Source organism: Macaca fascicularis, chromosome 16, assembly GCF_037993035.2.
Source record: "Macaca fascicularis isolate 582-1 chromosome 16, T2T-MFA8v1.1".
NCBI classification, from domain to species: domain Eukaryota; kingdom Metazoa; phylum Chordata; class Mammalia; order Primates; family Cercopithecidae; genus Macaca; species Macaca fascicularis.
In genome coordinates this window covers 87,772,149-87,790,980 of record NC_088390.1, presented here as the reverse complement: position 1 = coordinate 87,790,980, position 18,832 = coordinate 87,772,149, and the positions used below count along the sequence as shown (strand labels likewise).

The 18,832-nt window shown below is 51.8% G+C and overlaps 1 pseudogene; it reads right to left on the bottom strand.

The window, feature by feature from the left end:
* Positions 1-542: 542 nt before the first annotated feature.
* LOC135967824 (uncharacterized) lies at positions 543-16,881 on the bottom strand (annotated as a pseudogene).
* Positions 16,882-18,832: the final 1,951 nt, after the last annotated feature.

The following is an 18,832-nucleotide window of genomic DNA, read 5'->3' as shown; positions in this document are numbered from 1 at the left end:
TCACAAAGGCTAAAATTACAGACTGACTATTCCATCTTTATTTATTTATTTTGGAGACAGAGTCTTGCTCTGTTGCCCAGACTGGAATGCAGTGGTGCGATCTTGGCTCACTGCAACCTCAGCCTCCTGGGTTCAAACTATTCTCCTGCCTCAGCCTCCCAAGTAGCTGGAATTACAGGCATGCACCACCACGCAAGGCTAACTTTTGCATTTTTAGTAGAGACGGGGTTTTACCATGTTGGCCAGGCTGGTTTTGAACTCTTGATCTCAGATGATCCACCCGCCATGGCCTCCCAAAGTGCTGGGGTTACAGGTTTCAGCCACTGCGCCTGGCCAAAGACTGCCTATTCTAAACGTTGGTGAGGATGTGGAACAACCACAGCTCTCCTCTCCTTCCAGTGGGAGTTTAACGTGGCACAACCTCCTGGAAACCATTTGGTGACTTCTGTGAATTCCTATGCCTTCCCTATGACCCAGTAATTCCGCTCCTAGGTGGAGTTAACCTGTGATGGTTAATTTACTGTGTCAACTTGTCTGGGGCACGGGGTGCCCAGATGTTTGCTCAGCACAATTTGGGCTGTTTCTTCGAGGGTGTTTCTGGATGAGATGACTGGGGGCTCTCAGTGAAGCGGACCGCACTCCCCAGTGTGGGCTGGCCCCATGCACTCAGCTGAGGAAACACTGGGATGGAGTAAGAAATCCCAGGAATCGGAGGGCCGGCTCTCCCTGGGTCTCAAGCCTGCCAGCTTTCAGCCTGGAGCAGTGGTATCGCCCTCCGGGGTCTCCAGGGTGCCAACTGTGGCTCTCGGGACTTGTCAGCCTCCATCATCACAAGAGCAGATTCCTGCTCATCGATCTCGTTCTCCAGATACAGAGACGGGTGTTGTCTCCTGTTGGCTCTGGTTCTTTGGAGAACCCCGGCTAATACACACCCAAGATGGAGAAGGGCTTCTATGACCAAGGGACACAAACAGGAACCTACCGAGCAGAGTTCCTCATCACAGCCCTTGTGCGTTTCTTTAGGGATACCGTAACAAAGTTCCCCAATCGGGCAGCTTAAAGCAACACCAGCGCATTCTCTCACAGTCTGGGAAACCAAGGCCTGGAATCAAGGCATGGGCAGGATTGGCTCCTTCTGAAAGCTCTGAGGGAAAATCCTTCCAGCACCTCTTCCCAGCTGCTGGGGGCTGCAGCAATGCCGCCCGTGTATCTGTGTCTAGACTCCCTCCGCCTCGATCTTCTGAGGACACCTGTCATTGGATTTAGGACCCACCCAACTCCAAGATAATCTCCGCTCAATGTCATTAATGAATGACATTTACAAAGATTATTTTTCCAAAGAAGGTTCCTTTCATAGGATCTGGGTGGACACATCTTTTGGGTGCCACCATTCAACAAGCCCCAAACCAGAAATAACCCAAATGTTCATCAGTGGGAGGCTGGGTCAGCGTGCTGTGGTTTATTCCTACAATGGAATACAATTCAGCAACAAAGAGGAACCACCGATGCCCGTGGCGACTCAGACGAATCTCCCAGGCATGACGCTGAACTGGAGCAGTAAGACAGGACCGAGTCCTGAGGAAGGTGAAGCGACACACGTGAGCTGGCTCAGTATTTGTTTGTTTGGTTTTTTCCAGATGGAGTTTCGTTCTTATTGCCCAGGCTGAAGTGCAATGGCGTGGTCTCGGCTCACTGCAACCTCTGCCTCCCCGGTTCAAGCAAATCTTCTGCCTCGGCCACCCAAGTGGCTGGGATTACAGGTACCCGCTACCACATCCAGCTAATTTTTTGTATCTTTAGTAGAGATGGGGTTTCTCCATGTTGGTCAGGCTGGTCTCAAACTCCTGACCTCAGGTGATCCACCCACCTTGGCCTCCCAAAGTACTGGGATTAGAGGTGTGAGCCACTGCACCGGGCTCGGGCCTTTTTTTTTTTTTTAAAGAGAGAGTTTGCTCTGTCACCCAGGCTGGAGTGCAGGTGGCATGATCTCGGCTCACTGCAGCCTCCACCTCCCGGGTTCAAGCAATTTTCCCACCTCAGCCTCCCAAGTAGCTGGGATTACAGGCACCCGCCACCATGCCTGACTAATTTTTGTATTTTTAGTAGATACAGGGTTTCACCATGTTGGCCAGGCTGATCTCGAACTCCTGATCCCAGGTGATCCACCCGCCCCGGCTTCCCAAAGTACTGGGATTACAGGTGTGAGCCACCGCGCCCGGCCGAGACTCTTTTGATGTCAGAAAAAATGCCGAATGCCAGAATCTGGGCTCCTGGTGTGTGGGCGGCTCCACATCGGGCTTTGGCACGTATGTTGAGGGGTCTGCCTTGGCCCCTCCCTTCCTGGGCCCAAGCAGATGGGGTAGCAGGCGGGGAGGGGCCTCAGTTGTCCAGGTGGGCCTTCTGGCCCACCCTACTCTCCCCTCCACACAGGATGGGGTGTCCTGCGGGGTGAGGGAGCCTCAGGGCTCCCACGCAGTCTGAACGCTGGAGCTTGGGCCCCACCGCACTGGGTCTCCTCCCCAGGGCGCAACAGGCCTCACATCATAGGGCATCCCCACCCTACCTCCCCCTCAACCCCACTCAGGCCAGGCTCTGCCTAGGCCCCTTGGGGCTGCAGTTTCTCAGGAAACAGCATTGCCCAGAGTGCCTCCCCCACAGCAGCCACTGCCCGCCCCGCCCTGGGCATCACTCCTTGCGGCCTGACAGGTGCATGCGGGTGGCAGCATGGCAGCAGGCTCCCTGTGCAGTGTGCTTCCTGCCAGTGTGCTTCGCTGGTCTCCTGCTGGCATCACACATCCCTGACCCTCCCTGAGGGTCCTCCCAGGTTTCTCAGGCCTGGGGCAGGGGGCAGAGCAGCAGGAGACAGAAGTGGTGATCCACCAGGCAAGGGGCTGGGCTGGCGAAGGCACCCCCTGGGATCCCTGGGATCCCTGGACAGGCTGGGGCCAGGAATGGAAGAGGCTCAGGGCGGGTGCTGGGGCAGAGCCCGGGAGCTGGAGGAGAAGCAGGTGGGGAGAGAGCAGAGCCCCACTGAAGGGAGCCACAGTGAGCCCCAGGCACAGATGGGACAGGCCTTGAGTCCTCTTTGGCCAGGAGACTTCCAGGAGGAATGGTGAGAATGCAGGGGTGGGCTGCCAGGAGCCTGAGGAGCCCGTCCACATCTGCCAGGCACCGTCTGTACGAGAGGCCAGCTTCCAGCGTGGCTGAGGTCCCAGGTCCCTCCGTGCCCAGCAATGCCTGTGTCCCAGACAGCACAGGTTGCTGCCTCCTTCTCACCAGCAGGACCTGCTGAGCATCTGAGCTGCCTGGGGTGTCACAGGTGAGCCAGCAGTGACAGGTGGGAGGTGATGTGTCATGGGTGAGCTAGTGGTGGCGGGTGGGAGGTGCTGAGCCAGTCCTGGGTGACATATGGGTGGATGGGAGATGTCCCACGCCACACTGTGGTTTTTTTGTGGGTTTTTTTTTTTTTTTTTTTTTTTTGAGATGGAGTCTCGCTGTGTCATCCAGGCTGGAGTGCAGTGGCAAGATCTTGGCTCACTGCAAACTCCGCCTCCTGGGTTCACGCCATTCTCCTGCCTCAGCCTCCTGAGAAGCTGGGACTACAGGTGCCCACCACCATGCCCCGCTAATGTGCTGGACTACAATTGCAGTATTGGTGTGAATGCATGTAACTTTTCTTTTCTTTTTTTCTGAGATGGAGTCTTACTGTGTCACTCAGGCTACAGTGCAATGGCACAATCTCAGCTCACTGCCACCTCCGCCTCCCGGGTTTAAGCGATTCTCCTGCCTCAGTCTCCTGAGTAGCTGGGATTATAGGCATGCGCCACCACGCCCAGCTAATTTTTGTATTTTTAGTAGAGATGGAGTTTCACCACGTTGGCCAGGCTGGTCTCAAAATCCTGACCTTGTGATCCGCCTGCCTTGGCCTCCCAAAGTGCTGGGATTACAGGCGTGAGCCACCGCGCCCGGTCTTGCTCTCTCTCTCTCTCTCTTTTGTTAAGGGTCTCACTCTTGTTGCCCATGCTGGGGTGCAGTGATCAAGGCTCACTGTAACCTCGAACTCTTGGGCTCAACTGATCCTCTCTCCTCAGCCTCCTGAGTAGCTTGGACTACAAGCATGCGCCACCATGCACGGCTTCATGCTTTTTCATACAGTAAATGAATATAGCGAGGTAGAGGGGTGTGTGTTTGTGTGTGTGTGTGCAGTTCCCAGCTCTGCCTGTCAGAAGGGCCCGGAAACAATGAAGTCCCAGTAGTCATGTGCACAATGCCCTGCCCAGATCTCAGTTCCGTTTCCCACTAACAGGAACAGAGGTTCTTTGGAGCGAAGGCTACATCCAGGGCTGGGGCAGGGAATGTTTGAGATGAGCCTGGGATATCCTGTTGTGCCAGGAAGTCAGGAAGCACTCAAGGAAACAGGCCGGGCGCGGTGGCTCATGCCTGTAATCCCAGCACTTTGGGAGGCCAAGGTAGGAAGATTGCTTGAGCCCAGGAGTTTCAGAACAGCCTAGCCAACATGGCAAAACCCCGTCTCTACAAACAGACACGCAAAAAAATTAGCCAGGAATGGTCTGTATTAGTCTGTTATTATGCTGCTAATAAAGACATACCTGAGTCTGGGTAATTTATACAGGAAAGAGGTTTAATGGACTCACAGTTCCACATGGCTGGGGAGGCCTCATAATCATGGTGGAAGGCGAAGGAGGAGCAAAGTCACGTCTTCCATGGAGGCAGACAGAGCGTGTGCAGGGGAACTCCCCTTTATAGAACCATCAGATCGGCCGGGCGCGGTGACTCACGCCTGTAATCCCAGCAGTTTGGGAGGCCGAGACGGGCGGATCGCAAGGTCGGGAGATCGAGACCATCCTGGCTAACACGGTGAAACCCCGTCTCTACTAAAAAATACAAAAAGTTAGCCGGGCGTGGTGGCGGGCGCCTGTAGTCCCAGCTACTCGGGAGGCTGAGGCAGGAGAATGGCATGAACCCAGGAGGCGGGGCTTGCAGTGAGCTGAGATCGCGCCACTGCACTCCAGTCTGGGCGGCAGAGCGAGACTCCGTCTCAAAAAAAAAAACCATCACATCCCGTGAGACTTATTTACTACCTCATGAAGACAGCACGGGAAAGACCCACTCCCATGATGCAATTTCCGCCCACTGGGCCCCTCCCACCACACAGGGGAATTATGGGAGCAACAATTCAAGACAAGATTTGCATGGGGACACAGCCACACCATATCAGTGTCACATGTCTGTGGTCCCACATGCTCAGGAAGCTGAAGCAGGAAGATCACTAGAGCTGGGACAGTCGAGGCTGCAGTGAGCCAAGATTGCACCACTGCACTCCAGCCCAGGCAACAGAGTGAGACCATCTCAAAATAAAGATGGAGATGTGTCAAAAGGTAAGAGATGGCTCAAGGGGCTTCCCTCTGGCCAAACCTAGGACAATTTATATATAAATGGGGGGTGCAACAGAAGGAATAATGGAATTATAAAACTTCCATTTGGCATGGCTGGGCATGGTGGCTTACACCTGTAATCCCAGCACTTTTGGAGGCTGAGGCAGGTAGGATCATCTGAGGTCAGGAGTTTGAGACCAGCCTGGCCAACATGGTGACACCCTGTCTCTACTAAAAATACAAAAAATTAGCTAGACATGGTGGCATGCACCTGTAATCCCAGCTACTTAGGAGGCTGAGGCAGGAGAATCACCTGAACCCAGGAGGCAGAGGTTGCAGTGAGCTGAGATTACACCACCGTACTCCAGTCTGGGCAACAAAAGTGAAACTCCGTCTTAAAAAAAAAAAAAAAAAGTAGGCCAGGCATGGTGGCTCATGCCTGTATTCCTGGCACTTGGGGAGGCAGAGGTGGGCAGATCATAAGATCAGGAGTTTGAGACCAGCCTGGCCAGCATGGTGAAACCCTGTCTCTACAAAAAATACAAAAAATTAGCCAGGCATAGTGGCACACCCCTGTAGTCCCATCTACTCAGGAGGCTGAGGCAGGAGAATCGCTTGAACCCGGCAGGTGGAAGTTGCAGTGAGCTGAGATCACGCCACTGCACTCCAGCCTGGGCAAAAGAGCAAGACAAAAAAAAAGAAAGAGAACTTCCATTTGGCAACCAGCATATTAATTGATTCAGGGAAGCGTGAACTCCAGCACTTAAAACTACTGGTGAAAGGCCGGTGGAAGCAGGCAATCCGTGTAGCCTCAAATCTCCTCACACAGCATTTACTCTTTACTACTTGTTAATTAGTAAGTACAAAGTAAATTCATTAACTGTACAGTGAAGGAACCTGGCAGATATCACCTTAGCCAGATAATAAACTGTACTATCACCAGGGTGGAACAAGTCCCAGCATATCATCGTGTGGCTCATGACACACCGCACCGAGGAGAACACCATCACTTCTGTGCTGCACCTGCCCAAACTGCAGAAATGGTATCCAATCATCAGGAAGCCCTAGACAAACCCAAACTCAGAGATATTTTACAAAGTAACCAGTCTGTACTGTTCAAAAATACCACAGTCATGAAATACAAAGAAAGACAAATTCAAAAAATAAAAATGGATCATGTTTTAAATTAGATTTTCAAAGAGTGGTCCTCTTGCTCTCTGACCTCACTGGCCCGCCTTATCAGTCAACAGTGACATTCAAGAGTTCCCAGTCCAGGCCGGCGTGGTGGCTCACGCCTGTCATCCCAGCACTCTGGGAGGCCGAGGCGGGTGGATCACCTGAGGTCAGGAGTTCAAGACCAGCCTGGCCAACATGGTGAAACCCTGTCTGTACTAAAAATACAAAAATTAGGCCGGGCGCGGTGGCTCAAGCCTGTAATCCCAGCACTTTGGGAGGCCGAGGCGGGCGGATCACAAGGTCAGGAGATCGAGACCACAGTGAAACCCCGTCTCTACTAAAAATACAAAAAAAAAATTAGCCGGGCACAGTGGCGGGCGCCTGTAGTCCCAGCTACTCAGGAGGCTGAGGCAGGAGAATGGCGGGAACCCGGGAGGCGGAGCTTGCAGTGAGCCAAGATCGTGCCACTGCACTCCAGCCTGGGCAACAGCGTGAGACTCCGTCTCAAAAAAAAAAAAAAAAAAAAAAAATACAAAAATTAGCCACACATGGTGGTGCATGCCTGTAATCCCAGCATTTTGAGAGGATGAGACAGGCGAGTCACTGGAAGCCAGGAGTTCAAGACCAGCCTGGGCAACATGGTGAAACCTCATCTCTACTAAAAATACAGATTAAATACAAAATACAGATTAAATACCAAAATACAAATTATAGGTGATGGGTGGCTATAATCCCAGCTACTCGGAAAGCTGAGGCAGGAGAGTCATTTGAACTCAGGAGGCAGAGGTTGCATTGAGCCAAGATCACGCCAATGCACTCCAGCCTGGGCAACAGAGTGAGATTCCATCTTTAAAAAAAAAAAAAAAAAAAAAAAAAAGAGTCCCTGCTCCAGCCCTCAGTGGTCTTAGGGAAGGGCCAGTGAGCCCCCAAACCCTGCCACCTGTGTCACCTTGCAGTGAGAGCCTGAGCAGGCCTCTAAGCCTTCTGGCCTCAGTTTGCCTACCGGCTAGACACGCTCCCCTTGCCCTCCCCACCAGACTCCAAGCAGCCAACTCCAACTGTCAGACTCAAATGTGGAACAAAACCCTTACAGGACAAGCCACAGAGAAAGCTGTGAATTCCTCATTGAAGGAGGCGAAAGAAACACACTACAAACTACCACGGGGGCCTGGATTGGATCTGGACCCATAAAAGATGTCACTGGGGCCGCCCGTGAAATTCTCCTGGGTCTGTGGTTCATGGTGATGTCATGCCAATATCTGGATCTGGCCCTGGTTGCGATGGTCTGCTGTGGTTAAGGGGAGACACGGGCGCTTTCCCTGTTTGAGGAAACATGCCCTCCAGTGATAAGGAACAATGGGCATTAAGTCTGCAACTTACTCTCAAATGGGTCAAAAAAACAGGGAGAGAGGACCAGACGTGGTGGCTCACGCCTATAATCCCAGCACTTTGGGAGGCCAAGGCAAGCGGATCACGAGGTCCGGAGATCAAGACCATCCTGGCTAACACAGTGAAACTCCATCTCTAGTAAAAATACAAAAAATTAGATGGGGGTGGTGGTGGGTGCCTGTCCTCCCAGCTACTTGGGAGGCTGAGGCAGGAGAATCACTTGAACCTGGGAGGTGGAGCTTGCAGTGAGCCGAGATCATGCCGCTGTACTCCAGCCTGGGCAACAGAGCAAGACTTCATCTCAAAAAAAAAAAAAAATTTTTTTTTTTTGACCATCTGGGCCTGGTGGCGTTGTTTTTTGTTTTGTTTTGTTTTGTTTTTTTGACAGTCTCACTCTGTCACCCAGGCTGGAGTGCGGTGGCACAATCTTGACTCACTGCAAGCTCCGCCTCCCAGGTTCAAGCGATTCTCCTGCCTCAGCCTCTCGAGTAGCTGGGACTACAGGCAGGTGCCACCGTGCCCGGCTAATTTTTTGTATTTTTAGTAGAGACGGGGTTTCACCATGTCAGCCAGGATGGTCTTGATCTCCTGACCTCGTGATCCACCCACCTTTGCCTCCCAAAATGCTAGGATTACAGGCATGAGCCACCGGGCCCGGCTGACCAGGCTGGTCTCGAACTCCTGGCCTCAAGCAGTCCTCCTGCCCTCCCAAAGTGCTAGGAGGGATTATAGGCGTGAGCCACTGCACCTGGCTCTTACTCTTAATTTCTAAGTGATTTCATTATAGTCAAAGAATGTGAACTGTATGGTTTCTGCTTGTAACCTATTGAGATTTCTTTTGTGGTCCAATAAATGTTTAATTCTGGGGACTGACTTATGTGTGAAAATAATATAGTCTCTGTTCAATGATTATAAAGTTCCATTATATAGATCCATTAGATCATTTGTTATTTGTGCTTTTCTTTTCTTTTTCTTTTTCTTTTGAGATGGAGTCTCGCTCTGTCACCCAGGCTGGAGTGCAGTGGCACAATCTTGGCTCACTGCAAGCTCCGCCTCCTGGGTTCACGCCATTCTCCTGCCTCAACCTCCTGAGTAGTTGGAACTACAGGCACCCGCCACCATGCCCAGCTAATTTTTTTGTATTTTTTAGTAGAGACGGGGTTTCACCATGTTAGTCAGGATGGTCTCGATCTCCTGACCTCGTGATCTGTCTGCCTCGGCCTCCCAAAGTGCTGGGATTACAGGCGTGAGCCACTGCGCCCGGCCTATTTGTGCTTTTCAAATCTATTATATCCCTAATTGCTTTGGGTCTGCTTGTGTCTCAATTTCTGAGACTAAATGTGGATTTATTAATATGTGTGCTTCTATGATTTTTTGCTCTCTCTGTTTTGAAGATATGTTGGTTGGTCCATGGTAGTTCACAACTGGTGTGGCAGACTCTAAGAAAGAGGCTCGTCACCTACTCCCACCCTTCTCTTTGCCTTCCTCTTCTCAAGGGAAATGCCCAGATTCCTGGTCTCCCTCACAGATAGGGTTGTCCATATGACCTGGTTCTGGCCAAGGAGATGTAGGTAGAAAGAGAGAAGCTTTGTGGGGATGGCCTGTTGCTTCAGCTCTTCCTTCTTCTGGAACAGGATATCTTGACTGGGGGGCAGCAACCATCCCCCAACCACAAGGACAGAAGCCAAAAACCACCAAGAGACAGAACCCTTATCTGAGATGATGTCACAGGTGGCTGCATTCACCTTGGACTTCTACCCTCTTTCACTGCACTGCAGTAGGACAAACCCGTGCGCTGGGAAGTTTCCTGTCATTTGTAGCTGGACGGTTATAGAAGCAGCTGATCCAGCTGGCATATCTCTGCGAGGGTTGTAGCGGAAATCATATGGGTTTCTACCCATCCCATATTGGTGGTCTTTATTTCTTTGTGTCTTTTATTAATATTATGATATCTGTTTCTTTTTTTGCTAGCATTTGTCTGTTTTATTGAAGGATAATAAACATATATCAAAGAACACCTATTTTCTTTTTTTTTTTTTTTTTTTGAGACGGAGTCTCGCTCTGTCACCCAGGCTGGAGTGCAGTGGCGCGATCTCGGCTCACTGCAAGCTCCGCCTCCCGGGTTCACGCCATTCTCCTGCCTCAGCCTCCTGAGTAGCTGGGACTACAGGCGCCCACAACCGCGCCCGGCTAATTTTTTGTATTTTTAGTAGAGACGGGGTTTCACCGTGGTCTCGATCTCCTGACCTTGTGATCCGCCCGCCTCGGCCTCCCAAAGTGCTGGGATTACAGGCGTGAGCCACCGCGCCCGGCCCAAAGTACACCTATTTTCAATGTACTGTCCTACGAATGCTCACATAATGAACACACCCATGCAGCCTACACCCGGGTCAAAAAACAGAACCTTTGTGTGGGGTGACTTTTTCTCTCTTTCCAGTTTCAGTGTTTCTGCATTATCTTCTTCTGGGAGGTGTGTGCGGGTCACAGAGCCTCTGCCTCAAACGGACCTCTATGATCAAGAAGCAGAACGTTTCACACGACTGAGATGGGCAGGTGCAGGGGCAGCACCCAGAGGCCCCAGCGCCTCCCAGTCCCGAGTCCTTCCACTTCTCAGCTCTGACTCAGGACAGGAGCAAGTCAGTTGGCAGGCACTGTGGTAGGGGCAGGTGTCCCATTTACACCCAGGGGATCCAGAGGAAGGGAGAGCGTCTCCCCCAGCAGCCCTGGGGCACACTGCCCTTGTGTCCAGCGTGCAATTCTTGCCCCACATCCACCCAGCCCGGCTGTGACCATGGTCACCATAATTGGCTCGGACCCCTCTTGGCACTGATGAAGTCGGTGGACCCCATCTCAAAAGTGTTTTTAAAATAAAGTATATAGGATTATAAAGAGAACCAATTACACTGAAATAATAAATGTATATGAGTTTGCATATATATATATTTTTTTCTTTTCTTGCTTTCTTTCTTAATTTCTTTTTTGAGACAAGGTCTTGCTCTGTTGCCCAGGCTGGAGTGCAGTGGCACAATCATGGCTCACTGCAGCCTTGAACTCCTGGCCTCAAGCAATCCTGCCTCAACCTCCTAAGTAGCTGGGACCACAGGCATGCACCACCATGCCTAGCTAATTTTTAAATTTTTTGTAGAGATGCAAGGCCTCCCCATGTTGCCCAGCTGGTCTTGAATTCCTGGACTCAAGCAATCCTATTTCCTAAGCCTCCCAAAACACTGGGATTACAGCATGAGCCAGCACGCCCCGCCCCTGCATATATTTTTTATACTTGTACACATTAATGCATATTAATTATACATATTAATGCATCACAAAAGTTCTGGTACATGCAGTACATGTGTTTATGATGAACAGAAACAGTATTTTAAGATATCTGGGCCGGGCGCGGTGGCTCAAGCCTGTAATCCCAGCACTTTGGGAGGCCGAGACGGGCGGATCACGAGGTCAGGAGATCGAGACCATCCTGGCTAACACTGTGAAACCCCGTCTCTACTAAAAATACAAAAAACTAGCCGGGCGAGGTGGCGGGCGCCTGTAGTCCCAGCAACTCCGGAGGCTGAGGCAGGAGAATGGCGTAAACCCGGGAGGCGGAGCTTGCAGTGAGCTGAGATCCGGCCACTGCACTCCAGCCCGGGCTACAGAGCAAGACTCCGTCTCAAAAAAAAAAAAAAAAAAAAAAAAAGATATCTGTGGCCGGGTGTGGTGGCTGATGCCTGTAATCCCAGCACTTCGAAGGCCAAGGCAGGTGGATTACTTGAGATCAGGAGTTTAAGACCAGCGTGGCTGGCCAGGCGCGGTGGCTCACGTCTGTAACCCCAGCACTTTGGGAGGCCGAGGCGGATGGACCATGAGGTCAGGAGATCAAGAGCATCCTGGCCAACATGGTAAAATCCCATCTGTACTAAAAATACAAAAATAAGCCAGAAGTGGTGGCGTGCACCTACAGTCCCAGCTCCTTGGGAGGCTGAGGCAGCAGAATCACTTAAACCCGGGAGGCAGAGGGTGCAATGAGCCAAGATGGCACCACTGCACTCCAGCCTGGGTGACAAAGCAAGACTCCGTCTCAAAAAAATGATATCTGCAACGATCACAGCATGATTTGAGTCATTTTAGTTATTTCAGTTACGTCGTACATTCATCTCTGAAGGGAATGTCAAATTTTAGTTAGAGATCAGTGAAAATGAATAATGAGTTGGGGTTGATTAGCAAAAAAAAAAAAAAAAAAGAAAAGTGGGACGGGGTGTGGTGGCTCACACCTGTAATCCCAGCACCTTGGGAGGTCAAGAAGGGAGGATCACTTGAGGCCAGGAGTTTCAGACCAGCCTGGACAACACAGCAAGACCTCATCTCTACACAGCAAACACGAAAAATTAGTTGGGTGTAGTGGCTCAAACCCTCTGGTCCCAGCTACTTGGGAGGCTGAAGTGGGAGGATTGCTTGACCCTGGGAGGTTGAGGCTGCAATGAGCTGTGATCCTGCTGCTGTACTCCCTGCCTCAAAAAACTCCACAAAACCAAACAAGCCCCCCCAAAAAAATTTTTTTTTAATTTTTTGAGACAGAGTCTTGCTCTGTTACCCAGGCTGGAAGTGCCATGGCGCGATCTCTGCTCACCAAAACCTCCGCCTCCTGGGTTCAAGTGATACTTCTTCTGCCCCAGCCTCCCGAGTAGCTGGGACTACAGGTGCGCAGCACCACACCTGGCTCATTTTTGTATTTTTTAGCTGAGATGGGTTTTTACCATGCTGGCCAGGCTGGGTCTCTAACTCCTGACTTCATGATCCGCCCGCCTTGGCCTCCCAAAATGCTGAGGTTACAGGTGTGAGCCACGGTGCCCGGCCCTCCAAATAATTTTTAAAAGATGATAATGTCCTATTCAAGTCCACGTACCCTGTGGCTCCCCCATGAACTTCCTGCCTGCGGTCTTTCTGTGGGGTTAGGGACACTGGGCCGAGGCCAGCACCTGGGGCGGGCAGTGGTTGGGGTTGGTGGTTGGGGTTGGCCTCAGTGACAGTGCACGTGTGGATTGTGAATTTTTTTTTTTTTGTTTGTTTGTTTGTTTGTTTTTGAGACGGGGTCTCGCTCTGTCACCCAGGCTGGAGTGCAGTGGCCGGATCTCAGCTCACTGCAAGCTCCGCCTCCCGGGTTCACGCCATTCTCCTGCCTCAGCCTCCCGAGTAGCTGGGACTACAGGCGCCCACCACCTCGCCCGGCTAGTTTTTTGTATTTTTTAGTAGAGACGGGGTTTCACCGTGTTAGCCAGGATGGTCTCGATCTCCTGACCTTGTGATCCACCCGTCTCGGCCTCCCAAAGTGCTGGGATTACAGGCTTGAGCCACCGCGCCCGGCCGTGGATTGTGAATTTTTATCTAACCCGTGCGTATCTGTTGTTTCACGCATGACTGTGATTTGTTCACATTTGTTGAGATGACTGCATGGGGCCTCCTCCTGGCACTTGGCTCTGGGGTTTCAGTTGCCACATTTTCTTACTGTTCCTGTCCGCCTGACAGCCCCCATTTCCTGCTTTTGTTAGATTCATCAAGTCTTCTTTGTTCCATGTTTTTCTCTCTTTTTTTTTTTGAGACGGAGTCTTGCTCTTGTTGCCCAGGCTGGAGTGCAGTGGCGCCATCTTGGCTCACCGCAACCTCTCCTGTGTTCAAGTGATTCTCCTGCCTCAGTCTCCTGAGCAGCTGGGATTACAGACGCATATCACTACGCTCGGCTAATTTTTGTATTTTTAGTAGAGGCGAGGTTTCACCATGTTGGCCAAACTGGTCTCAAACTCCTGACCTCAGGTGACCCGCCCACCTAGGCTTCCCAAAGTGCTGGGATTATAGGCATGAGCCACCATGCCCGGCCTGTCCCATTTTTTTCTTCTAATGGTTTGGAAGATTTACATATTTCTATTCATCTAGTGGTGACGTTAATTTTTTTTTTTTTTTTTGAGATGGAGTTTTGCTCTTGTCCAGGCCGGAGTGTAGTGGCGCAGTCTTGGTTCACTGCAACCTCCACCTCCTCAGTTCAAATTATTCTCTTGCCTCAGCCTCCCAAGTAGCTGGGATTACAGGTGTCTGACACCATGCCCAGCTAATTTTTGTATTTTTTAGTAGAGACGAGCTTTCACCATCTTGGCCAGGCTGGTCTCAAACTCCTGACCTCAGGTGATCCACCCACCTCAGGCTCCCAAAGTGCTGGGATTACAGGCATGAGCCACCACACCCAGCCGGTTATTTTAAATGTTTAACATGTGCACTATATTTCTCTCTTCCTAACCCCATCCAGAGTTCCTCAGTCGTACATGATCCCCTCTGAAAAGACACGGCCGCTGTGCGGTTTTCTCTCCCTCCTCCTCCCCTCCCACGGCCCGTGCTGGCATCATCCAGAGCCTCCTTGCAGACAGTTGTGTTTCCAGCATGAAGCCCCTCGATGGCCCATGTATCCTTCATCTCCCTCTTGGACTGGTGTTTTGTTTTGCTAGGGTACCTCATCTAGTAATGATTTCAGATAGTACTTGTTGGAAGGAAACTCTCTGAGCACTTGGCATGACCGAAAACAGTGTTCTTCCTCCCCACTGAATGGCTGTTGGGCCTGGCATCGAATTAGAGCCTCCAAATTTTCCCTCCGAGCCGTGAAGGTGCCCCCTCCACAGTGTCTGAATCCCAGCTTGCCAATGTGTGATGTCAGATGAAGATGTTTTTCCTCTCTCCTTCCCCTCCTCCTTTCTTCTTTCTTCCTTCTTCCTCCTCCTCCACCTGTTCTTCTTCCTCTTCCTGCTCCTTCTCCTCTACTTCTTCTTCATTTTGTTGTTGTTGTTGTTTGTTTAAACTCACAGGTTTTTTCCCCACTTGACACTTTTCTCTTTTTTCCCCGTGTTCCAAAACGTCTTCAAGTGTCTTTTCGGCTCTGGGCAGTTTTGTGTCTTGGTTTCCGTTAACATTCTCTCCCTCCCGTTCCCTCTCCCCTGGAATTCCGTTTCAGTGGATGGAGAAAACTCTGGGCCTGTTTTCCATGTTTCTGAACTTTTCCTTCACACATTCTAACCTTTCTGCCCTGTGACCTGTGTTCCACTGAATTATCTGGCTGGACCTCCCAGCCCACTCACTCGGGCTCAACTGAGGCCCATCGATTTGAGGATTTCCTGTTTCAATGCCCCATGTTTTAATTTCCCAAGATATCCAGTGGACTTTTGGGAAGTCTTCCTAAGTCTTATTTTTATTTATTTTTTATATTTTTTGAGGCAGAGTCTTGGTTTGTCATCCAGGCTGGAGTGCAATGACGCAATCTTGGCTCACTGCAACCTCTGCCTCCCGGGTTCAAGTGATTCTCCTGCCTCAGCCTCTCGACTAGCTGGGATTACAGGCACCCGCCACCACGCCCAGCTCATTTTTGTATTTTTAGTAGAGATGGGGGTTTCACCATGTTGGTCAAGCTGGTCTCAAATGCCTGACCTCAAGCAATCCACTCACCTTGGCCTCCCAAAGTGCTGGGATTACAGGCGCGAGCCACTGTGCCCGGCCCCAGAGCTTATTTTTATTTGTTCACATGAATGTGGTTTTGTTGGTTATTGTTTCTGAATCTTCTGTAAATTTTTGAATAATACCTAAAATTATAAGGAAAAAAGCAAAAATCTGAGTTCACGTCCCTAGATTCTTTTTTGAAAGAGTAAAATATCTTTCTCTTCTCTCTGAAGCTATTACTGGTGTTGTTTTTGAACGCTGTGTGTTCCAAGACTCTTGCTCAGTGCAAGTTACACAACTGCAGCAAACAGACCCCAAACATAGCTGCCCACGCCAGCCAGCGGCTAATCTATCCCTGACCTGCCTGAGCAAATGCTCCTGCGGGGTGGGGCCTGGGTGGGCCCCAGGCTGGAGGCTGCCCTGTCATCTTGCACATTTGCCTTCTACAATCTCTCTGATGTCCCCATTCCAGCCATCAGAAGGGGGAACCCTAAAAGCCTCCTGGAAGGTTCACATACTCCTGAAACTGGCGCACGTTGCTTCTGCCAGATTCTGTTGGACACCACCAGTTACTCAGCCACACCTCCTGCAAGGGAGCCTGGGAGTGCAGAGCAGCCAGGGGCCCCGTGAGAAGGGGTAACGGCTTCTGTTGGACAGCCGGACGGCAGCCAGCCAGCCCTTGGCCTCCAGACATCTGTGAGACCCACCCTTCCTTCCACACCTCGTGTTAGAGAAAGTCACCATCGTCTCCAGGGAGCAGACCCAGCCCAAAGCCTGCCTGTCTAGGATGGGCGGAGCCTTTCCGTGGGTCCAACTGACAGATGATTCATTAAAGCCATCTGCTCCCCTCCCCCGCAACCTGAGCCTTCATCTGATCTTTGCCGCAGGCCTGCACACTTTTGTTGGACTGCGCTGCCTGAGTGACAGGCCTTGAACAGCCACCATCTTTTCTCCTACTGTTTGAGGCATAAACCGTGGCTCTTTCAGCCTGGGAGTCTCATCTTTCTGGGATAACTCTAATTGCAAACCAGCCCTCACTTTCTGGAAAGAGTGGCCAAGCTACAGGGAAGGGGCGCCTCGCACTAACCTTCTGGCTCTTTCCTCCCCCTTCCCAGCGTTCCCAAGCCTTTGCCTCGGCACACCAAGGGACGTGTGGCGTCATCTCCAATTCACCACATCCGTTTCCCGTATCCCCAGTCCAACCACCGAGCCAGCACCCTGTGTACTGACTTCTGTGTGATTCGGGGCAGGCATATCAGTCGGCTATTGCCACAACAATGCTGCATAACGAGGACCTCAAAGCTTGGCGGCCGATTCTCACGCTCACAGGGCTAGGGCCGACCTCCACCCGGCCGAGCCCCTGGCCTCCGGGTTCTGGGATGTGGGCCGGGCTGAGGTCCACCCAGGTTTCTCGCTCCTCCTTGGAGCCCCCGTCAGTGTCTGCGTTCTCCATCCTTCTCCATTCTTCTCTGGGGCACGGCCTGCTTGTAGTGGGTCCCTGGCAAGCAGGAAGACCAGGCCGCCCTTGCTGGCACATTCCAAGCCTTTGCCCACTTTGAATCTGCTACCTTCCTACTGGCCAGAGCGCATCACTCACCAAGTCCAAAGTCAAGGGAGGAGAGCCCACCCACCACCCAGAGGCCACGGCAAGAAGACGGAGGTAAAATTCTGCTACAGGGGATTGAAAAACCAATGATGAAATCGCTAATTGAATTGTAAGTTAAACTGCTCTAAGGCATAGACTGGTGTAAATGCCTAAACAAAAGAGAAGTGGATTTCTCTCTTGACAACCATGGCAGGGTTTCAGTTTGACAATGGCCAGTCATTCAGGGCCCCAGGCTGAGGGTGACTCTGTTGTCCTCCAGCAAAGCTTCCTGTGTCACCCTGGTTGTTGCCAGGCCCTGGGAAAGGGAAAGTGAACAGAGGGCCTTTTGGACCAGTCACAGGAGAGGCACACGTCACTGCTGTCACCTCCACTGCAGGTGGCCACCCGGGCACACCCCTTGCCAGGGAACCTGGCGGATTCAGTCTAGCCCAGGCCCAGGACGAGGGGCACCCAATCTCGCTGGACAGCGCGGCTCTCCACTGGTTAGTTTGCTCGTGTTAGTTCTTTGGTTTGTGGTGCGTCCTCGGGGTTGGTGATCCCAGCTTTGTGAGGGATCCCTGCTTGTCCATCAGCACGTGGTCAGGCACCTCAACTGTGGCTGACGGCTTGGGGCCCATGACTCCCCGCTCCCTCTAGGTGTTATTCCACAACGGGATCTCTTCTCTGTCCACCGCCTATGCTGAGTGTACTCAGCCAAGAGTGAGGCTGCCCTCCCACAGACACCCCCAGCCATCCCCCTACAACTGTCCCAGGGCCCCTCGGCTCCCCTGGGAGCTGCCGTCACCTGCCAGCAGGTTTCACTTCTGGGCACCAAGGCTGTCGTTTCTTCCCTCCAGCCAGAGCAATGTCCCCCACCCCTGTCTCCCCACGACTCCTCCAGATTTCTGGGCCACGGAGGGCACCCTTCTTATCCCTCCTGGTTATAATAGACTTACAGGTTTTTTTGTTTTTGTTTTTTTTGAGACAGAGTTTCACTCTTGTTGTTGCCCAGGCTGGAGTGCAATGGCACAATCTCGGCTCACCACAATCTCCGCCCCCTCAGTTCAAGCAATTCTCCTGCCTCAGCCTCCTGAGTAGTTGGGATGCGCCACCACGCCTGGCTAATTTTGTATTTTTAGTGGAGATGGGGTTTCTCCATGTTGGTCAGGCTGGTCTTGAACTCCTGACCTCAGGTGATCTGCCTGCCTGGGACTCCCAAAGTGCTGGGATGACAGGCGTGAGCCACTGCGCCTGGCCTCAGTTTTTTTTTTTTTTTTTTTTGTCATCTCCAGGGACTGGAAACAGGAGAGGAGGGTGTCAGGAGGAACTGTATGGAGGGCTACCTTGATTAAATCCCTTCTCAGCCTCTAAACCTATCCAGGTCTCTGGACTTGGCTGCTTAATCCCTGGGAGCCACACCATTAAGGTCATATTGATCTGGGTCTGTGGGCTGCAACCAGGGCTGGAGGAGGTCAGGATGCTAGGAAGTCCTGCCTGCGTCCCCCAGACCCCGGGGCTGCTGTGGACCTCAGGGGACACAGAGAGTGCCTGCCTCAGAATTCCAGTGACCCCTAGAGTGGGGAACCCCAGGGTGGAGCCTTAAAAGTTGCTGTCTAGTGGCTTTGGCAACAGCAGTTGAGTTGGATGGTAGCTTTGGTGACAACAGTGCCAGGGACATAAGGACTGAGAAGGCCCAGGCTGGCCCGGCAGGACTCCAGCAGGTCCTGGGATGTTTGTGACAAGACTGTGTTCCCTGGTGCTGGCTCCTCTGCCATGCTGTGCCTTATTTATGCCCAGGGCTCCACTTACTCTGCAGGGA